We start from the raw sequence: 20,039 nt of genomic DNA on the forward strand, positions 1-20,039 counted from the left end.
AGCATAACTGCAGTCTTTACCTGGTGTTCTCCCTGGGTGAGTGTCTGTGGCCAAGTTTCTCCTTTTTATAAGTATACCGATCAAATTGGATTATGGGGCCTTCCATATTTTGACTTAAGAATTCAGTAGCTAGACGCATTTGAGATGATCCTATTTCCAAATAAGGTCACATTCTAAGGTGTGCAGGGAGCTGGAACTTCAACAATTGAATTTTGAGGGGGACAGAATTCAACCCATCAGAATGGATGGGTTACTAGGAAGTGGTATTTTTCATACGGTATTGGAACTTGAGTTGACCCCCATCTTGGACTCCAGTAGCTTAATGCCAACCAGTTCTTTTTTTTTTTTTTTTTAAGTTTATTTATTTTGAGAGAGAGAGAGAGAGAGAGAGAGAGAAAGAGATGGAGAAAGGGAATATCCCAAGCAGGCACTGCACTGTCCGTGCAGAGCCTGATGCAGGGCTTGAACCCATAAACTGCGAGATCACTACCTGAGCTGAAGTCCGCTGCTTAACCAACCGAGTCACCCAGGTGCCCTTAATGCCAACCAGTTCTAAGCAGATTTTGGTCCATTGCATACAGGGGCACCTGGATATACCTCTCCCCCTGCCCCATAGAGCGGCTCTTCTTCTTGCCCAAGCTACTCCAACCTAGTCGCATGGATTGCCTGTTACAGCTTACTCAGTGGTGACACACGAATAACTCAGAAGTATGGGGGAATTAATACCCCATGGGCAATGAGAGATAAAATCCAACGAATAAAATCTTCCTCTTTCATCATCAAGTGAATAGAGCTGAAACCCTTTGCACTATGGTCTTTGGGCATCTTGCCAAAACTGACCACCAATCACCAGTAGCAGTGGCCAACTTGCTCACTGCATTCTTATTTTGTTTTGTCCACCTTCCCTCTCATTTCTTCAATTCCTTATTCCTGCTCCTTGAGTTCACTTCCCAAATAAACTGCCTGTATCAAAACCTTTGTCTAAGGTCACGTCTCCCATACACAAAGCCTCAGATCCAAGCTTCCCAGGTAATCCTGGTGGAAGTGATCCATGAACCAATCTTTGAGAAGTTTTCCAAAATTCTGTGCAAAAAAGAATGGGTTAACCTCCTATGTTAATGTATTTGTTTAGTAGGACATACCCCACACCACCTTCTTTCATTTATTCTGGAAAAATATGAGAGATCCTGAAGTTAGGAGCTATATGAGCAGAGGTCCAAAACTACAGTAAATCTCAAAATGAGAAGCAAAGCACCCACTGTGACAGATGCCAATAAGTGACCGGATACTATGGCTAGTACTGTCTGACCTCAGAAGACCTCTGGGTGTTGGTTCAGTGTGAGTCAATTCTCAAAGCCTCATTAACTCTGTGCACTGAGAAAATTTAGTTTGGGGCCCTTAAATCTGTGGGTCATACGTGGCCACCCCTTCATTAAGCAGGATCCTTTGGGGCTTTAGTAGTAGTCAAGAGGTGGGAAAGCCAGCAGGCTAAGAACCTGCAAGAGGTTAGGATGTGGTATTTCCCTGCTATATCCCATCTAAACAAGTCTTGTGCTGCTGAGAACCCTATCCCATTCTTAAAGCTTCATTTGAATAAACCACCAATTTATGATAGCCTTGAATTTGGCGGGGCAGATATTCTAACCTGGACTTTCTTAAGTTTATTTTTTATTTATTTTTGAGAGAGAGAGCATGAGCATGAGAGGGAGAGGGAGAGGGACAGAGAGAGTGGGAGAGAGACAATCCCAAGCAGACTCTGCACTGTCAGTACAGAGTCGGATGTGGGGCTTGACCTCGCCAGCTGTGAGATCATGACCTGAGCTGAAATCAAGAATTGGACACATAACTGACTGAGGCACCCAGGAGCCCCTAACATGGACTTCCCGTTTGCTACTTTCTCTTTGCTAAAGTCTCTATTTGGACTTTCTCTTTGCTACTTGGCTGACAGGAGGGCCAGTTCTGAGACTTGAATTGTCAATTTAAAAAGACAAACACTCACCAGAATGGTCAGCTCAGCAGAAAAGATGACAGCTCTATGTTCTGAGTATCATGATTTCAAATCCTGTCATGGTTGGTCGGTCGTATGTGCTCAGACACAGTGGGGGAAAAATATCCCTGGGGGGGGGGAAGAGAAATAATATTAACTAAGGAAGAGAAATGGAAAATTTATGTGTGTTTCTGTGTGTATAAAATGATAATCATTATCATTTAGTGTCCAGAAACATGGTTTGTGCATGGATGATTCAACATGGAAGAAGAGAGTGAATAAGAGAACATGATGAGGACAGACCAGCCAGGCTGTGGCCACCCAGTGACCCTACATCTACTGGTAATGAGGCTGGTCATCATGCTATCCATGTTGAGCTTGAAAGGTTTTGGACTTGGGGAGATTTGGGCTTATCCCACATCTCCCACATTTACCGTCTACGTACCGGCCAGTTACTTAACGTGTCTAGTAATAGTACCTTGCAGGGCAGTAACGATTAAATGAGAGAATGTATCAAAGGCACCCCAGCTAATTATTAGTACATAGTAGCCATTCAATAAATGGGATAAATTATAGTAATTGTTACACAAAAACTATTTTAGTGGACTGTAATTTAGCATATATGGATTACGTCTCAGGATTTTGTGTGCCGTCTTAGTTCCTGAAGTGACTTAAAGAACTGAGCCAGTGGTCACTGGGCATGGACCACAAGGGCAAGATAGAGGGAAAGTTGGTATGTATTTGAGGTGATCACGTATATGCATTTGATGTGTATACTTATAATGTGACATATACATGTACTTACATTTTTTATCTTTAAAAATCCTCATAAACCTGTTTCTCTTTATCTTGTTCTTTTTTTCATGATTGTAATATCTTCTCAGTTCAGTGAGGTGTATAGATGATTGTTCAGGGAGCAGAAATGTCAGTCAAAGGATCTGTTTTCTCTAATTGCTTTTTTCCTGTGTCTCTGCTGATCTTGGCTGTCCGTTTACATCTATAAGAGGGACACTGAAAAGTTGATTGTAACACCAGTGGGAGTTGTCAACTGTGAATATCCCTGTAGGTATCTGGCTGGGTCATATCTTTGGGGGAACTTTGATGAAGTTTTCTTGTTTCATTGGTTGTTTTCCTGAGCAAAGATGTTTTCAGTAGCTTTCCTTGAGGATAAAGGCATAATGACCAGTATTTCTGGGAGCAGATAGCACAGAGGTCTGGGGAAAGCTCACCATCCAGTATTGACATTCTCAGTCTGTTTGCATCTTTACTCGACTGGCGGATGCCAGGTACAAAGACTCTACTTTTGCCCTTTCTAGAGAATACAGCTCCAACATTGCTCTGAGGTGAATGGAGGAAGTTTCAAGGAGTGAAGGAATGGATCTGGGGACCTAATTGCTGCCCAAATAGATTTTATTTAAGCTCATCTTCCTTACTTCAGATCTTTGTTTTTCCCATCTCTCCTCACTTCTAGAAGTACCGAATGCTGCTACTGAGGATTTTGTTGTGCGAGTGGATGTACTTTGTGTTGTTTCCTCACTGCTGGCTCAAGATTAAGAGTTTGTGCGTCCTAAAATCCTTTACCCTTGGTTGCCTGTCAGCTTTCCAGTTTCCAAAATATTATTACTGTTGTGGCCTCTTCTGTTTATCAGATCCTTGTGGTTTTGTGCCTTTAAGGTATTAAAGTGAGTTTGTTCAATCTATTATCTTTAGCTACTCTTGTATACTTGTTATGCTCTTGATTAAATCTACTTAGTTTAGGGATACCTGAGTGGCTCAGTTGTTTGAGTGTCTGACTCTTTGGTTTCAGCTCAAGTCATGATCGTACGGTTCACGGATCGAGCCCCTCATCAGGCTCTGCGCTGACAGCATGGAGCCTGCTTGGGATTCTTTCTCATTCTCTTGGCCCCTACTCCGCCCTCTGTCTCTCAAAATAAATAACTAAACATTAAAAAAATTTTTTTTGAAGGTTTTCTTTATTTTTGAGAGACAGAGAGAGACAGCGTAAGTGGGGGAAGGGCAGAGACAGAGAGGGAGACACCGAATCTGAAACAGGCTCCAGGCTCTGAGCTGACAGCACAGAGCCCGACGTGGGGCTTGAACTCACAGGCCACGAGATCATGACCTGAGCTGAAGTCAGATGCTTAACCGACTGAGCCACCCAGGCGCCCCAAACATTTTTTTAAAAGTCTGCTTAGTGTAGAAGTTTTATTTTTCGACCTTTACATAGTATTCAGCAAAGCAAGGTTGCACAACATGCAGACAGAGGAAGAATAACTGGGTCAAAAAGAAATGAAATGAATTTTGTGTCTTGAAATATCTATGGACTTGAACCTGGGCCTCAGGCCTGCCATGTCCATACTCCCATATGTAGTTAGAACATTTATGAATGTTCCCTCTTGCAAGTTCTCCATGTGACTAGTTTAATGAAATATCAACCATTTTGTCTGGTGTTTCCCCTCAAGAATGTCCTAAAGAACAGTTAAGTTCATGCCCCAGAACGACTTCTTAAATTCTGCCCTCTAATAAACGTGAATATAATAACTGGGAAGAAAAAGGCATTGATAAATATATATGTGTGTATATATGTATGTGTATCCGTATACAGTAAAGCCTTAGATTGCGAGTGAGTTCTGTGAGTGTTCCGAAAGACAAGCAGACATTTCTAATCAATTTTAACTTGATAAACCAGCGATGTCTTGCAATACGAGTGGTACATGACGCCGAATGTCACATGGTCACAACTGAGCTAATGGTTCTTGAAATTTGCTTTGATACACGAGTTCTTTGGATTACAAGCATGTTTCTCGAATGGATTATGCTCACAAAGCAAGGTTTTACTGCAGAAGATATATTCTGGAGCCTGGTGTAGACTGTGCTCTCAATTCTTATTCCGCTTATTGGCCTAAACTGCAGTGGTCAGAAATAAGGCAAAGTCACATTACCTGATTGTGAACTTGGCTACGCAAGCTGACACTTACTCAGGCACGTGTGTTGTGGTCCCTTGGAAAACCTGCGATCCAGACCCTTCCTCTTCAGGATGTGCTGCCCCTGCTTCCTCTTCATACAGTACATTGAAAACTCAGAGGAGGACTGGGGAAAACGACCCCTTTTCCATCTATCCAGGGTTGCTGCCATTCCTTTCCGTTCCCACGGCCAGCCTGTCCTGTCTCCTCCTGTTTCCTCACTTCCCTCCAGAAAAGAAAACAATGAAAAATATTGCAGATGTTTCTGAAACCCCAAACTTCTAAGACTTGTTTACCAGTTTTCCTGTCGTTTAAGCCCTGTTGACTTCAGTTTTTCCATCTATGGTGTAAGGAGATAAACTATGACCTCTTCTGACCTTTAATAATTGTTCTGTATTTTCTTTTTCTTTTTTAAAAATTTTATTTATTTATTTTGAGAGAGAGAAAAGCACAAGTCAGGGAGGTGCAGAGAGAGAGGGAGAGAGAAAGCATCCCAAGCAGGGTCTGCCCTGCCAGCTCGAACCCATAAACCATGAGCTCATGACCTGAGCTGCAGTCGGATGCTTAACTGAATGAGCCACCCAGGCGCCCCTGTTCTCTGTTTTCTTGTACACCCAGAATATACCACAGAATGTCTATATAAATTCCATGTTGCAAACTAAATGGAGACGCACGTCGTCAGAAAAATCCTCTGATTAGATTTCACCGATAGGGAAGAGGGGAAATGCATTAATCAAGCAGAGAGAGGTGTTCCTTTTTCCTTCCATGAGGCATTGGCTGCTGCCTTTGGGAAAGTAAGTTACTTTAAATCGAAATGGGGATGAGCAATCTGTGACCAGACACATGGATTATCAGAGAGTTGTGCGAGGGCACAGGTAGTCGGAAAAGGAAGCAAGGAGTTGCTCTAGTCAGTCACCGAATGGCCTAGGTAAAGTAAGAGATTTGAGGTCAGGATGGGCAAGACTTCCCTTACCAGGTATAGGCATGGATCAGGAATAAGACGCAAGGGGGCTTTCTCTTCTCCCTGGAGGAACCTTTAGAAAGTTTGAGGGAAAGTAGAGGCATGGACCAGGACACCCAGCCTGCTAGCAGTTTGTAGTCTGGGAATAAGGCAGACCGGAACTGACCCTGATCTGAAAGCCAGGGAGCCAGGATTCCAGTTCTCGTTCTACAACTAGCTGGGTGATTTGACCCGATGTAATGTTCAGACTTCTTCTCTGTAAGGTTAGCAGATTCAACTGCTGTTCTTGAAAACCGTATATTTTTAACATTTTTATAATTCTATAAAATGGAAAAGAAAAGGTTTCTTTGTATTAGTGAAAAGATCATTATTTTTTAGGTTGCTGCTGTTAATTGGTTGCTATATGTTAGGCATTGGATTTTGCATTTTAGATACATTAGAAGTTATAACTGAGATGGCTCTTTATCTGTAAACACTACGGATAAATATTGTAACAGATAACAAAGCCACGATTTGAACCCAGTCTACCAACCACTGGATTTAGAATTGTAGAATAGAGAGTACCTTAAATTAAAAGAGTATTCAAGCCAATAATCCTTTTTAACACATGAGGAAACCGAAGAGTAGAATCTTTGTTCCAGTACTTCCTTAAGGTATAAATTGAAGGAAGTCAGTCTTGTTCCCTAGTTTTCTGGGTCTCTTAATTCTAAGTGCAGCTTTTTTCCCCCCATGCTGTAGGCTGCTTTGCTGTTGAAAAATTGCCTCAAGCTGGTCTCCAGCTGTGTCTTTCAAGAAATAACTGCTTAGGGTACAAGGAGGTAACCTGAACCCCTTGGAGAAACAGTCTTTCAGATGTGTTTGGCTCAGCATTTCTGAAAGGTCCTTTGCATAGGCATGTGACTTTCAGACCTCATTGGATGTGACTTTAAAACAAACAAACAAACACTGTCTTCCAGAACCTTTTCTCTGGGCCTAATTCCATTCAAATTAGAGCTGTAGTCCCAGTATGCAGTGAGCAAGATTTGCCAAGTTATATGTGAGAAGAGAGCCTGCTTCATTTTGTCAAAGTTTATACAAAGTGTCAGCATGGAAAGTATGAGCATTGCCCCCTGGGGGCCAACGTTATGCCCTGTTTATACTTTTCCATTGCACCAGTTCCCTGTCTCCATCTAGCTATCGCTTGTTGAAGGCAAAGCCCGTGGCTGTGCTATGTTAGTTAATCATGGTTTGCACTGGGCCATTTCTAGAGTGCATAGCAAAGAAGTAAGAGAGACAAAATCAGGTATATACGAAGTAAGGAACAGGAAAGAAATATAATAAAACTATAAGCTTTTTTTTTTTTTTTTTTTTTTTTTTTTAAGTAGGCTTCATGCCCAGTGTGGAGCCCAACATGGGCTTGAACTTACCACCCTGAGATCAAGACCTGAGCTGAGATCAAGATGCTTAACCAACTGAGCCACCTGGGTGCTCCTAAGCTTCCTTTTCACCTTTGGTTATATTGCAACAAATACCTTCTTTTCAAATTGCCACTTCCTCCCCACTTTCAGTTTAGAATAGGATATTAAATGATATTTTAAGATTTGATGTAAGATAAATCAAGAGAGCATAATACAAAATTATACGTTAAGTCTGCTATCATGCAACAATAAGCTTTCATAATGAAAAATAATTGCAAGGGAACATTTGAAAATAAAAATAGTTTTGAATTATGGGTGCTTATATCTGCTCTCAACATACTTATTAATTGTTATATGGCCTTTTAATTAGACAAGCACAGAGATTTTAAATGGGTTCTCCAGCAGGAAAATGGGGGCCAAGGATAAGAGCAAGCAATTCACAAAGGAAGCAAAAAAAACCCCAAAAAACAAAAAAGACCACTAAACATATCAAAATCCCCCAATTTTGTTGATGCTAAAATGCCTGCTCCTGAAGTTTAATTTCATATGTCAACTTGACAAGACCACAGAGTTGTCAGACATTTGGCCAAACATTATTCTGGGTATGTTTGTTGGGGTGTTTGTAGATGAGATTAACCTTTTAATTGTTAGGCACAATAAAGTAGATTGCTCTCTTCAATGGGGGTTGGCCTACTGCAGTGGGTCAAAGACCTGAATAGACCATAAAGGCTGAATAAGAGGGAACTCCTGTCTATTTACTTGAGCTGGCATATTTTCTGCCTCTGGACTTGAACTGAAACACTGGTTCTTCTTGGGTCTCTAGCTTGCTGATTACAGATCTTGGGACTTCTCGTTCTCCAGAATTGTGTGAACCTATGCCTTATATTAAAAAAAAAAATCTCTTTTTTCTCTGGAGAAACCTAATACAAGATTTAACAATAAAAAATATCATCGGGGTGCCTGGGTGGTTCAGTTGGTGAAAGATCCGACTTCTGCCCAGGTCATGATCTCATGGTTTGTGAGTTCAAGCCCCGCGTCGGGCTCTCTTCTGTCACCACCGAGTCAGCTTTGGATCTCTGTCTCTTTTTCTGCCCCTCCCCTGTTCTCTTTCTCTCAAAAATAAACAAACATTAAGAAAATCATTTTGTGCCCATTATCTTAGTTTGCTAGAGTTGCTATAATAAAGTACCACAAACTCAGGGCTTAAATAACAAACATTTCTTGTGTCACATTGCTGGAGACTGGATGTCTGAGGTCAATGTGTCAGCAGGACTCTGGTTCCTTTTGAGTCCTATGACGAATAACGTATTCTGTGCCTCCCCTAGCTTTTGACGGTTCACTGGCAATTGATGACATTCCTTGCTTCTAGAAGCATGTCTGTCTTCGTCTTCACCTGGCATTCTTTCTGTGTGTGTCTATATCCAAATCTCCCCTTACTATAAAGACACCAGTCATACTGGAATAGGGATGCCCCCTACTCCATCATGACCTCATCTTAACTAATTATATCACCAGTTACCCTATCTTAAATAATTATATCTGCAATGACCCTATTTCCAAATAAGTCTGCATTCTAAAGTACTTACGGTAAGGACTTCAACATATGAATTTTAAGGTGACACAGTTTGACCCATAACATTCCGCTGTCTGTTCCTCACAGATTCACATCACATCCACAATATAGTCATCCATCCCGGCATCTTAGAACGTCTTTGCCCATAACAGCGCTATTATTAGTAAATACAAAATATTGCCCAAATATCCTCTAGAAATGGTACAGGTGATGTATGGTTCATCCAGGGGCAGAATTCCTCTCCATCTGTGAATCTGTGAAACCAAACAAGTTACTAGCTTTCAACATACAAGGTGGGACCGACACAGGATCTGGATATGTATTCCCATTCTAAAAGGGAGAAACTGGAAGGAGAAAAAGGTATCACAAATCCCAAGCAAGTCCAAAACCTAGAAGGATGAATTCGTTTAGATTTTAGGGCTTGAGAACAATCCTCTTTGGTTAATTAGTGCTCGCTCCTGCAGGCTCTGGGCCAGAATTTTGCCCCCTTGGCCCTGGGAAATGGCCTTGCCCCACCCCCACCTCTAGGCCCCACCCCCGCCAGGACTGTGCTCTCTGGGTTGTTGAGATGAGTGACAACCTCACCAATTTCTACATTCATGCCTCTGTCCTCAAAGTCATTCTCCTTCCATTTAATTCCTATATTAAAGTCCAAATCCTAGTACTTCAGAATGCAATCTTATTTAGAAATAAGGTCATTGCAGCTATAATTAGTTACAGTCAGGTCATGCTGGAGAAAGGCGGGGGACTAATCCGGTATGACTGGTGTCCGTATAGAAAGGGGAAATTTGGACACAAACACAGGGAAAATGCCACATATAGACAAAGACCGAGATGAGGGTGATGCTTCTATAAGTAAGGAATGTCATAGATTGCCAGGAGACCGCTTGACGCTTTGAGTAGTTACTCTAATATCCTGTGGAATATAAGGTTTTCCCCCTCTGGTTGGTGGAAAGACAAAGTATTCAAGACCCTCATTGGTCTCCAAGGATCTTGGATAGTTCTATCCTTAGCCTGAGGTAGATTTCTTCTCATACTATTGTGCTGATCATTACTGAAGACATAACAAAGATCTTCTGGAGATCAATCTTTGTTTCTATGCGGGTGTCTCCTCTGTTACCCTGTCCCGTGAACCTTAGCCACCATGGCCTCTTGGACCCCCTCAGTCCATCTTTCTAACTCAGGAAGATTGTTGGGTTCTTCTGAGTTCCCTCTGTGAGGTGGCCTCAAAACTGTCTTGACATTAAGCTGGGAAAATCATAGGCCTTTCCTTATCTGTTTCCCCTTTTATAGGAGTCATACATTGTCCTATGCCTGATATCCGATATCTGAAAACCCTTAGACTATATATTTTGTTTTCTGTCTTCATTGTTTTAGGTGGGAGGGTAAATATACTCCGTATTATTTTACTTGGGCCAGAAGCGGTTATCTCTTTTCAGCCACATTGAAAGACCATTCCCTGCCTAAATTCCATAGTAGGCTTTTTTTAAAGTTTATTTCTTTATTTTAAGAGAGAGAGAGAGAGAGAGAGAGAGAGAGAGAGAGAGAATCCCTAGCAGGCTGTGCACCATCAGCGTGTAGTCTGAAACAGGGCTCAAATTCATGAAATCATGAGATCATGAGCTGAGGTGGAAGTCAAGAGTTGGATGCTTAACTGACTGAGCCACCCAGGCACCCCTCTAGTAGATTTTTAAAATAATCTTTTTTTAAATTATTGAACTGTAGTTAACACACAATGTTATTAGATTCCCGTGTGCAACACAGTGATTTGACAAGTCTGTACATTATGCTGTGCTCACAAGTGTTGCTGCCATGTGATGTCTTACAACTTTGTTAAAATACCATTGACGCTATTCCCTGTGCTGAACCTTTCTTCCCTGTGGCTTATTCATTCCATACCATCCTTTTTAAACTTGTCCTCCTTCTTCTTATATTTACCTCCACCAATTCTGCATGCTTTCCAGATTAAACTTTCTGAAACACTTTTCTAAGAAAGCAAGACACCTCTTTTCTTAAATAGCTTTAGTCACCTTACAATCCCTAAACTCCTTTTTTCTTTTCTTCTGATGTTTAAGGCCTCCTTTTAGAATGAAAAGCATTTCATGGGGCGCCTGGTGGGTCAGTCGATTGAGCGTCCGACTGCAGCTCAGGTCACGATCTCATGATTTGTGGGTTCGAGCCCCGCGTCAGGCTGTGTGCTGACAGCTCAGAACCTGGAGCCTGCTTCGGATGCTGTGTCTCCCTCTCTCTCCCCCTCTGTCTCCCCGCTCACGCTCTGTCTCTCAAAAATAAATAAACATAAAAAAATTAAAAAAAATGAAAACATTTCACTTGACATCTCCCTTCTTTGTCTTTGAGGGATCTGCACCTTGGAATAGCACAGAATTATCCTTTTGTGCATAATCAGTGATCCTAGGTGTGCGGGAAGGTCAGAGCATGGGGACGTATGTAGCTGACAGTCAAAACCTGTGATGTTAGGATTGTGTCTTATTTACTCGAATCCTTAGTTTATAACATATCTGGCATATATTTGATAACTATGCATTCCGGGTAAACCACAGTACCTGGAACAGAACTTTTTTCGTAACAGTTCTCCAAAAACACAGCTTCGCTTAGCAAGCGGTAAATAAATGTAAGACCTCAAAAATGTATGAATTGCAAGAATTCCTCTTCATCAGTGAGGCCGTATTGTCACTGGTGTTTTCTGTTGCATATCAAGCCATGGGTAGCTCAGTCTGGGGAAACTTACTGACTTACCATTGTTTCTGCATCTCAAAGACTGGGATTTAGCATAAAATATTTGGGAGGAGGAATTCCAAGGAAAAGCAAAACCGTGCCTGGGGGAAATGTCACTCGCTGAGATTCGATTAAGAAAAAATAAGGAGGCGGTTTTCCTAGCATTTCACTTGTCACTTTTATTTGTCAATAAAATGTTTTTGAATTTTCCCAGTTTTTAGAACAACCGACAGCGGCCGCTAAGCTGCCTGGCTGATTATCTCAGCACTGACCTGTAAGCAGCCCCCTCTGGGGTGAAATGCAATTGAGTCTCCGTATTAACTCCAGTCCTGAGCAGCTCCCCAGCAGTCTTGGTTATCAGGCTCAGAACACATTGAGTTAAGTAGGAAGGAGCTCGGTGGGTAATAGTTTTGTGACGCAGATGACTATCAGCAAGGCTAAGCCGAAAATGACTTCTCTGGGGCTGCCCGGGATAGGAAAATCGGGGTGAAAGTTGAGGTTTTGCTGCAAGGTTTGGTTTTCTATCCTCTGGAATGGTCTTGCTCTGTGGGTTAAAGGCCACCGCTGTACTCATGAATATATACTATTTCTGGCTGCTGTAATTGATTAGCTACACTTTGTGGCTAGCATGCCAGCCTCCATTCGAGGCCTGAGGGGCAGTACAGGATAGCGGAAACGTCGAAGCTCTGAGTTATCATTGGCCACGTGAAAACAGACAGCGACCCTGACAGCAATACAATACATATGAAACGGAGTGAATTTTGAACCGCTGTCTTTCTGGCGCTTCCTAGTACGGCCTGCATGTTGGTTAGATTGCTCTAGATTTTTTAATTTTTTATTAAAAATTTTTTTATTAACATTTTTTAATGTTTATTCATTTTTGAAAGAGAGAGACAGAGCACAAGCAGGCGTGGGGTGGAGAGAGAGGGAGACACAGAATCTGAAAAGGGCTCCAGGCTCCGAGCTGTCAGCACAGAACCCGACGCGGGGCTCGAACTCACGGACCGCAAGATCACGACCTGAGCTGAAGTCGGACGCTTAACTGACTGAGCCACCTAGACACCCCAGGTTGCTCTAGAGTTTACAGGGAAAGGACTCTGAAACCCTCAATCTTAATATTTCTTAATTTTGCCTTTATCTTCATTTATATATCTAAGCAGATAGTCTTATCCATGTGGTAGGAAATGGATTCGACATCTAACATGGTATGGCCTTAGTCCAAGACCTGGACTGTGGGGAAGACTACATTGTGTTGAATCCCAACTTTACCTGTTAGGAGCTGTGTGATCCTGGGTAAATTACCACACCTGTCTGTGCCTCAGTATTTTCATCTGTAACATGGAGATAATACAATGACTGCAGTCATGGTTGTTCTAGTACCAAGTAAGTTAATAAATATCAAGTACTTCCCTGGTGCTTCCCACATTGTACACCTTATTCTGAGTTTTAGTCATTAGTATTATCTGAAATCACAAGAGGAGTGTGCCTGTCTACAATGTAAAGCTTGGAATTCATGCTGATGTTACCTTTCCATCCTCGACCCCTATTTGTGAAGGGCTTTCCTTTGTGTTTGCTTGCGCACACAGGTAATTTGTTCTCTGGGGTTTGATAACTCTGCTGTCTTAGCTGATGAGCAGCTCGGCAGATGGAGACTTCGTTTGCCCTTTCACTTGTTCTGTAAATAAGGAGCGGCTAGCACAAGCAGTGTGTATTTCTAAATACCGCTGTTTGTAACTATATTTTTCACTAAATAAAAGCACTGGCTTTTTGAAAAAAAAATTTTTTTTTTGAGAGACAGAGAGAGAATGAGCGAGCACAAGGAGGGTAGGGGCAGGGTGGGGTCGGGGGGAGAGAATCCCAAGCAGGCTCCGAGCTGTCAGTGCAGAGCCTGATGTGGGGCTAGATCTCACGAACTGTGCCATCATGACCTGAGCTAAAAGCAAGAGTTGGACGCTCAACCAACTGAGCCACCCAGATGCCTCAAAAACTGTGGCTTTTATGGGAAGTCTTTACGTCGTGTTGCTGGGAGTACAAAACTGCATGGATACTCCTTAAGTGTCTGAGATAGATACCAGCTACCATCGATCATGGGGCTCTTGTCTGTAGGGCTGTAGACACATGCTTTACGAAGCATGTCTCCTGGAGCTCTCAAAACCTCTTTGTGAAGTGGATGGCATTATCCCCACCTTAGAGATGGTGAAATAGAAGCTCAGAGGGACGAAGGTACTTAACAGGGTCACACATCTCTGTCACCTAGGTCTGTTTGATTTTTTTTAAAAATTTTTTAATGTTTATTTATTTTTGAGAGAGAAGGAGAGAGACAGAGACAGAGCATGAATGGAGGAGGGGAAGTGAGAGAGGGAAACACAGAATCCAAAGCAGACTCCAGGCTCTGAGCTGTCAGCATAGAGCCCTGTGTGGGGCTTGAACTCACGAACCGTGAGATAATGACCTGAGCTGAAGTCAGATGCTTAACCGATTGAACCACCCAGGCGCACCTAGGTCTATTTGATTTTGAATCTTCCAGTTTGTTTTATCACACTGCACTGCCACTCTTCCTGTTTTTGTCTCAGAATTGGCCTTACTCCGGATACTGTGCGTTGATTTATTTTTTCCTTCTTGCCTTGTATTGCTTTGGTGATGGTTTTCAGCAACAGACATAAACATCAGAGTTCAATGAAGATAGTTGACTTTAGTTCAGAAAACTAAGCCCAGAGACTTTCCTTGTGGTGTTAGTGAATGAAATCATTGTTAACTTAAAAAAAATTATTTTACTTATTTATTTATTTTTAAGTTTTTTTTTAAGTTTTATTTATTTATTTTGGGAGGGAGACAGAGAGTGAGCAGGGGAGGGGAAGAAAGAGAGGGAGAGAGAGAATTCCAAGGAGGCTCTGTGCTTTCACTGTGGAACCTGACGTGGCGACATTTGAAAACGTTCTAGTAAATGGGAGAAATTAGGGGCACCTAGGTGGCTCACTCGACTCTTGACTTCGGCTCAGGTCATGATCTCAAGGTTCGTGAGATCGAGCCCCACCTTGGGCTCTATGCTGACAGCTCAGAGCCTGGAACCTGCTTCAGATTCTGTATCTCACGAACCACAAGATCACGACCTGAGCCGAGACCAAGAGTTGGACGCTTATCCCACTGAGCCACCTAGGTGCTCCTAAAACGATTTCTATTCAAGTATATAGTTGACAAAATGTTACATTAGTTTCAAGTGTAAAATGTAGTGATTCGATAAGTCTGTAGGTTATGCTGTGCTCACCACAAGTGTGGCTACCGTATATCACCATGCAACAGTATTATAATCCCATCGAGTATATTCCTTATGGTTTGCCTTTATTTTCCTGTCCCTGATTAATTGTGTAACTGGAAGCCTGTATCTCCCACTCCCCTCGCCCCATTTTGCCCATTACCCCCTGGCAACCGGCAACCACCAGTTTGTCTGCTGTGTTTACGGGTCTGTTTCTGTCTCGTGTTTCTTCCTTTGCTTTTTTTAGATTCCACATATGAGTGAAATTGTGTGGTATTTGCCTATTTTGGTCTGACTTATTTCACTTAGCATTATACCCTCTGGGTCCAATTGATGGTTAAACTTTGAAGCATCTCTCCAAGTCACCTGTCATGGCTACTAAGAAAGCTTGTTTTTCCCTCCCCCGTTCATGCTCTGTCTCTCTCTGTCTCAAAAAAAAAAAAAAAAAAAAAACGTTAAAAAAAAAAAAGGGGGGGGGCGCCTGGGTGGCTCAGTCGGTTGAGCATCCGACTTCGGCTCAGGTCACAATCTCACAGTCCGTGAGTTCGAGCCCCGCGTCGGGCTCTGGGCGGATGGCTCAGAGCCTGGAGCCTGCTTCGGATTCTGTGTCTCCCTCTCTCTCTGCCCCTCCCCTGTTCATGCTCTGTCTCTCTCTGTCTCAAAAAAAAAAAACAAAAAAACAAAAAAAACCAAAAATGTTAAAAAAAAAAAAAAAAGAAAGCTTGTTTTTTTTTTGTTTTTTTTTTTTTTTTTGCTTCAGCCTTAAATACTCTGATGACCTGAGAGTTAGCGCACCCTAGTCCCCACTGTGCTGAGAAGGTAGCCACAGTGATGGAGTGAGGTGAGAAATACAGGTTGAGCTTTTCACAACACACAGAAAAACCCATAGGCTCTTCTAGGACGTACGTGGGTGTTATCACGAGGAAGGAAGATCTGGAAATGACTGTTTATCAAAGCTGTGATTGAAGGAGGGAGTGCTTCTCAGTTCTTGTCTAACTTTTCATTTTCGCAGTGGCTACACAGCACGGTGGTTTAGAACCATTGTTGGATGCTGGAGCCAGTGGGGTGGCTTCCAACAACAGCTGGACCTTACTGACCAGACGAGTGACGTTGGGCAGCAACTTAACTCATTGACTCTTCACCAGAGCCCTATGAGGTAGGTACTAGTATTATCCCCACTTCACAGATGAGGAAACTGAGGTGCACAGAGAGTTTATATGGCCTGCCTAAGGTCACCTGTCCGAGCCAATCGTTTAAATTGGGGCCTTGGTGTACGAGAAGCCAGGATGAAAATGGAAGCTTCAAGTGAAATGCTTTGTCCCTTTTCCCGCCGTATCTCCCAGCCCCTTTCCGTATCTGTCATCAACGTAATTGGCTCTTGCCTTGACACATTTTCTTTCTCCCCTGTCTCTGTGAGTTCCATCCTGACTCATCTCACTTCCTTCCAAGTGGGAAGCATCTGTTGCCAATGGAGGAGGAATGGAGGGGATGGTGGGGTGTCCCCTGGACGGAGAATACTGACAAGTGCTGGGAATCCTCTTGCGGAGCTCTGTGACATCCGCTCGGCTCTATGTGCGTGCCCTACCTTGGCTTCTTGTGCTTCATGGGTGACGGGGAGGAGAATTTTCCTCTGTCCTTCAAGGTTCTTTTAGCAGCTCTAAGAATTAAATTGACATGAGACAGATTCACATGGGAAAATCACATTTGGTTCTGCAGGTACAGGGGCGCCATGAGAATGTGAGGTCCGCAGGCAGTCAGGCAGTTGAGGCTCATGTGCCGTCCAGAGCTAAGGAGAAAGGGGGAGGGGTCCAGGGCTTCAGCGTCAAGGAGGACATTTCACAGGAAGCTGAAAGAGAGTAAGTGACTGGTAAACCAGTGTTTCCAGGGGCTGCCATAAGCAACGGAACATGGAGGAATTTCAACAAACAGATTTTGCTGGATTTCTCCCCATCTGCACACCTAGTTCCTAAGATACTGCAGTTATCTATGGTTCTCGTTTCCTTCCTGGAGCAGGTCTTACATCCGATTCTTTTAGGCAGTTAGGCGGAAGGGCAAGGGGCCTTCCTGAACCTTCTATTTCTTAAAAAGAAGCAGGCTGAAACAATGCATATGCCAAGGAGTCACATTTTGGTTTGGCAAACTTTGCTTCCATCCGATATGCCTAAGAGTCACCTGGAGATACTGTGGAGATGAAGAGTCTGATTCAGTGGGTCTGGGGAGGGGCCTGGGATGTGTATTTATTTTTTTAATTTTTTTCATTTTTTAACGTTTATTTATTTTTGAGACAGAGAGACAGAGCATGAACGGGGGAGGGTCAGAGAGAGGGAGACACAGAATCTGAAACAGGCTCCAGGCTCTGAGCTGTCAGCACAGAGCCCGACGCGGGGCTCGAACTCACGGACCACGAGATCATGACCTGAGCCGAAGTCGGCCGCTTAACCGACTGAGCCACCCAGGCGCCCCTGGGATGTGTATCTTTAACAAGGTCCTTGGTGATGCTAATTCCGCAGGGCCCTGGCTTAAATTTTGAGTATAAGTGCTACCTCATCTCTTTTCCCCAGAAGAAGGGACACATGAATATGGGTGAGTCTGATGTCTGGGAGATTCATGTCAAAATAATGAAGCTACATAATAAAGATCTCAAATGAGAAAAAAAGAAAAACCAAACAAACAAAAGAAGGGACACACATCAGTTACTTACGCGGTGAGCATTCAGGGCATTTCAGGACTGTAACAGGGAGCATGGCTAGGTCCTCCTAGAATATCCTGCTAATGAGAATCACGATTTATTATGAGTCCTAATGAGCCCTAAGCTTCCCGTTAGTGGGCTGTTAAATTCTCCCAGTTTGTGGGGGTGGGGATGTGTGGTGATGGGGTGATGTGTGATTGGACATAATGCATGCCCACTGAGCTGTAGCTGTGCCCACTAACCCAGTCTCCAGGTCTAGGCTGCTGCTGTCCCATTCCTGACCTTACCTCTGTTTCCTTCTCAGAGTTAAGTCTGTAGAATTCCAGCTCCTTGACTGGAGCCCTGACCACCTGCCTCATCTTGCCAGTCCCTCTTTTTTAAATATATTTTTTATTTTTTTATTTTAGAAAGAGACCAGGAGCAGGGGAGAGGGGCACAGAGAGAGGGAGAGAATCTTGGCGCAGAGCCCAACGTGGGGCTTGATCCCACAACCCTGGGATCGTGACCTGAGCCAAAAGCAAGAGCCAGTCGACGCTCAACAACCTGAGCCATCCAGGCGGTCCTTGCCAGTCCCTCTTGTAACAGCACGTGACCTTGATCTTATTCCTTGAGACCCTGGCATTCTCCTCTAAGGTGGCCTGAAATGCTCACTTCTCCACTTGCCTGACTACAGCTATTATCACTGAGCTGTGAGGTTTGGTAATCAAATATTTTGCCCGATGTTCCAGAAGGGTGATTTTTCCAGTTCTGTCATTTTATTAGTTGGATTTCATTTATAAGAAAGAGTTTCTCTTATTAAGTGGGAATGAACTACAGGTTCCTCAACAAGAGCACTCTTAACAAAATTATCATATCACTGTGGATTGATGTATTTAAATCTTTTAACCTTTTTATAATCTGTTAGGAGTCCCTATTCTTTTTATGTCCACATTGTCTCCAGTTTGGCTAGCATGGGCCCTTTCTTGCTACCCCGTGTATCCTGTGGATATGTCCCCATTTCTCTGTGAGCCTTTCCTTCCTTTCTAGTATAAAATAATTCCGGCTCCCTTTCATTTTCCTTGCCACAGACATGGCTCTGACTAATTCTCCATGTAGATTCCTTCTAGAGGGAAATGGTTCTTATACATCAAGATCTGAGTGCCAGCTCTCTTCAGTACCACTGGGATGGCATTGCTTCTAATACCTTTGAGGGACAGAGCTAGCATATATTAATATGAACTAAATTGTTTAAAATATATTTCCAATTCAAATTTAATACTACAGGGTTTTTTTCTTACTCGATTTTGATTTGTTTTTCTTTTCTCTAACACTTAAAATTTTGGTCTCCAAAAAGATTAACCATTTCCTTCCTCATCCTACAATATACAGTAGCAAAATTTAAATACCGATATTCTTACTATTTTAATGGCTGAGTTCAGTTTAAGATCATTTTGCTGTTCTCTTTGTCTTAAGTCTTTAACAAACAGATTGTACGTGCTTTGTGAACATCTAAGGGTTAAGAGCTATGTAAAAAATCCCTTGAAACAACTTTTTTATGATTATTACCAATTTTATATGAAATTAGGTTTACCTGTTGATATCTGTGCCCAGTTGTAATTTTTTTTACTTCTTCATACAAATTTATTTTTGTTTACAGAAGTCATTTACACGGTTTGAAGTCAAAAATTTATTTTATGTTGTGAAAGTTTATTTATTTTGAGAGAGAGAGAGAGAGAGAGAGAGAGAGAGAACATGAGTGAATGCGCACCAGCCAGTGGGGCAGGGGCAGAGAGAGAGCGAGAGCGAGAGCGCGCATGTGAGAGAGAGAGAGAGAGAGAGAGAGAGAGAGAGAGAGAGAGAGAGAGAAAGAATCCCAAGCAGCCTCCACGCTGTCAGTGCAGAGCCTGATGTGGGGCCAGTCTCACGAACTGTGAGATCGTGACCTAAGCCCAGGTCAGACATTCAGCCGACAGAGTCACCCAGGCGCCCCTCCAAACTTTATTTTAAAAACTACATTCTGAGAAAACCCACTTCCATCCCTTTAAACTGTAGCCCTTAGCAACCACTTTCAGTAGTTTGTGGTTTTTCTTTTTTTCTTTTCACTAGTTTAGACCAGAGTCCATGTTATCAGGGAATCAGCTTGTTATTTATATATTAGTTCTATTGTTTTTCTTTTTCCTAATTCATTAACTGTCCTTCTATATTTCGTGTTTTCTACCATATGCTTTATTGAATTTATTTTCCGAGTTGGATGTTTGATTTTCCTGCTTTTACTTTCCTCAATTGTAGTATTTAAAGCTGTGAATATCCCTATTACCCATGTTATGTGAAGTTTATTATTATTATTTTTTTTGGGAAATTTTGCATTGATTTAATTTCTCCCATTTATTTTATACTTTTTTAAAAAAAACCATTTTTTAATGTTTATTTATTTTTGAGAGAGAAAGAGACAGCATGTGAGTAGGGGAGGGGCAGAGAGAGAGGGAGATACAGAATCTGAA

The 20,039-nt window shown here is 42.5% G+C and overlaps 1 long non-coding RNA gene across 1 annotated transcript in view; it reads left to right on the top strand.

Annotated features, from left to right (window-relative positions):
- Window positions 1-20,039, top strand: part of LOC145713927 (uncharacterized) — a 465,264-nt gene that overhangs the window by 127,037 nt on the left and 318,188 nt on the right. The window contains exon 4 of the long non-coding RNA XR_014136730.1: window positions 15,883-16,026. This is a non-coding gene — a long non-coding RNA (uncharacterized LOC145713927). The remainder of the gene's footprint in view (window positions 1-15,882; window positions 16,027-20,039) is intronic.

This window comes from Panthera onca, chromosome X, assembly GCF_046562875.1.
Source record: "Panthera onca isolate mPanOnc1 chromosome X, mPanOnc1 haplotype 2, whole genome shotgun sequence".
Lineage (NCBI taxonomy): Eukaryota > Metazoa > Chordata > Mammalia > Carnivora > Felidae > Panthera > Panthera onca.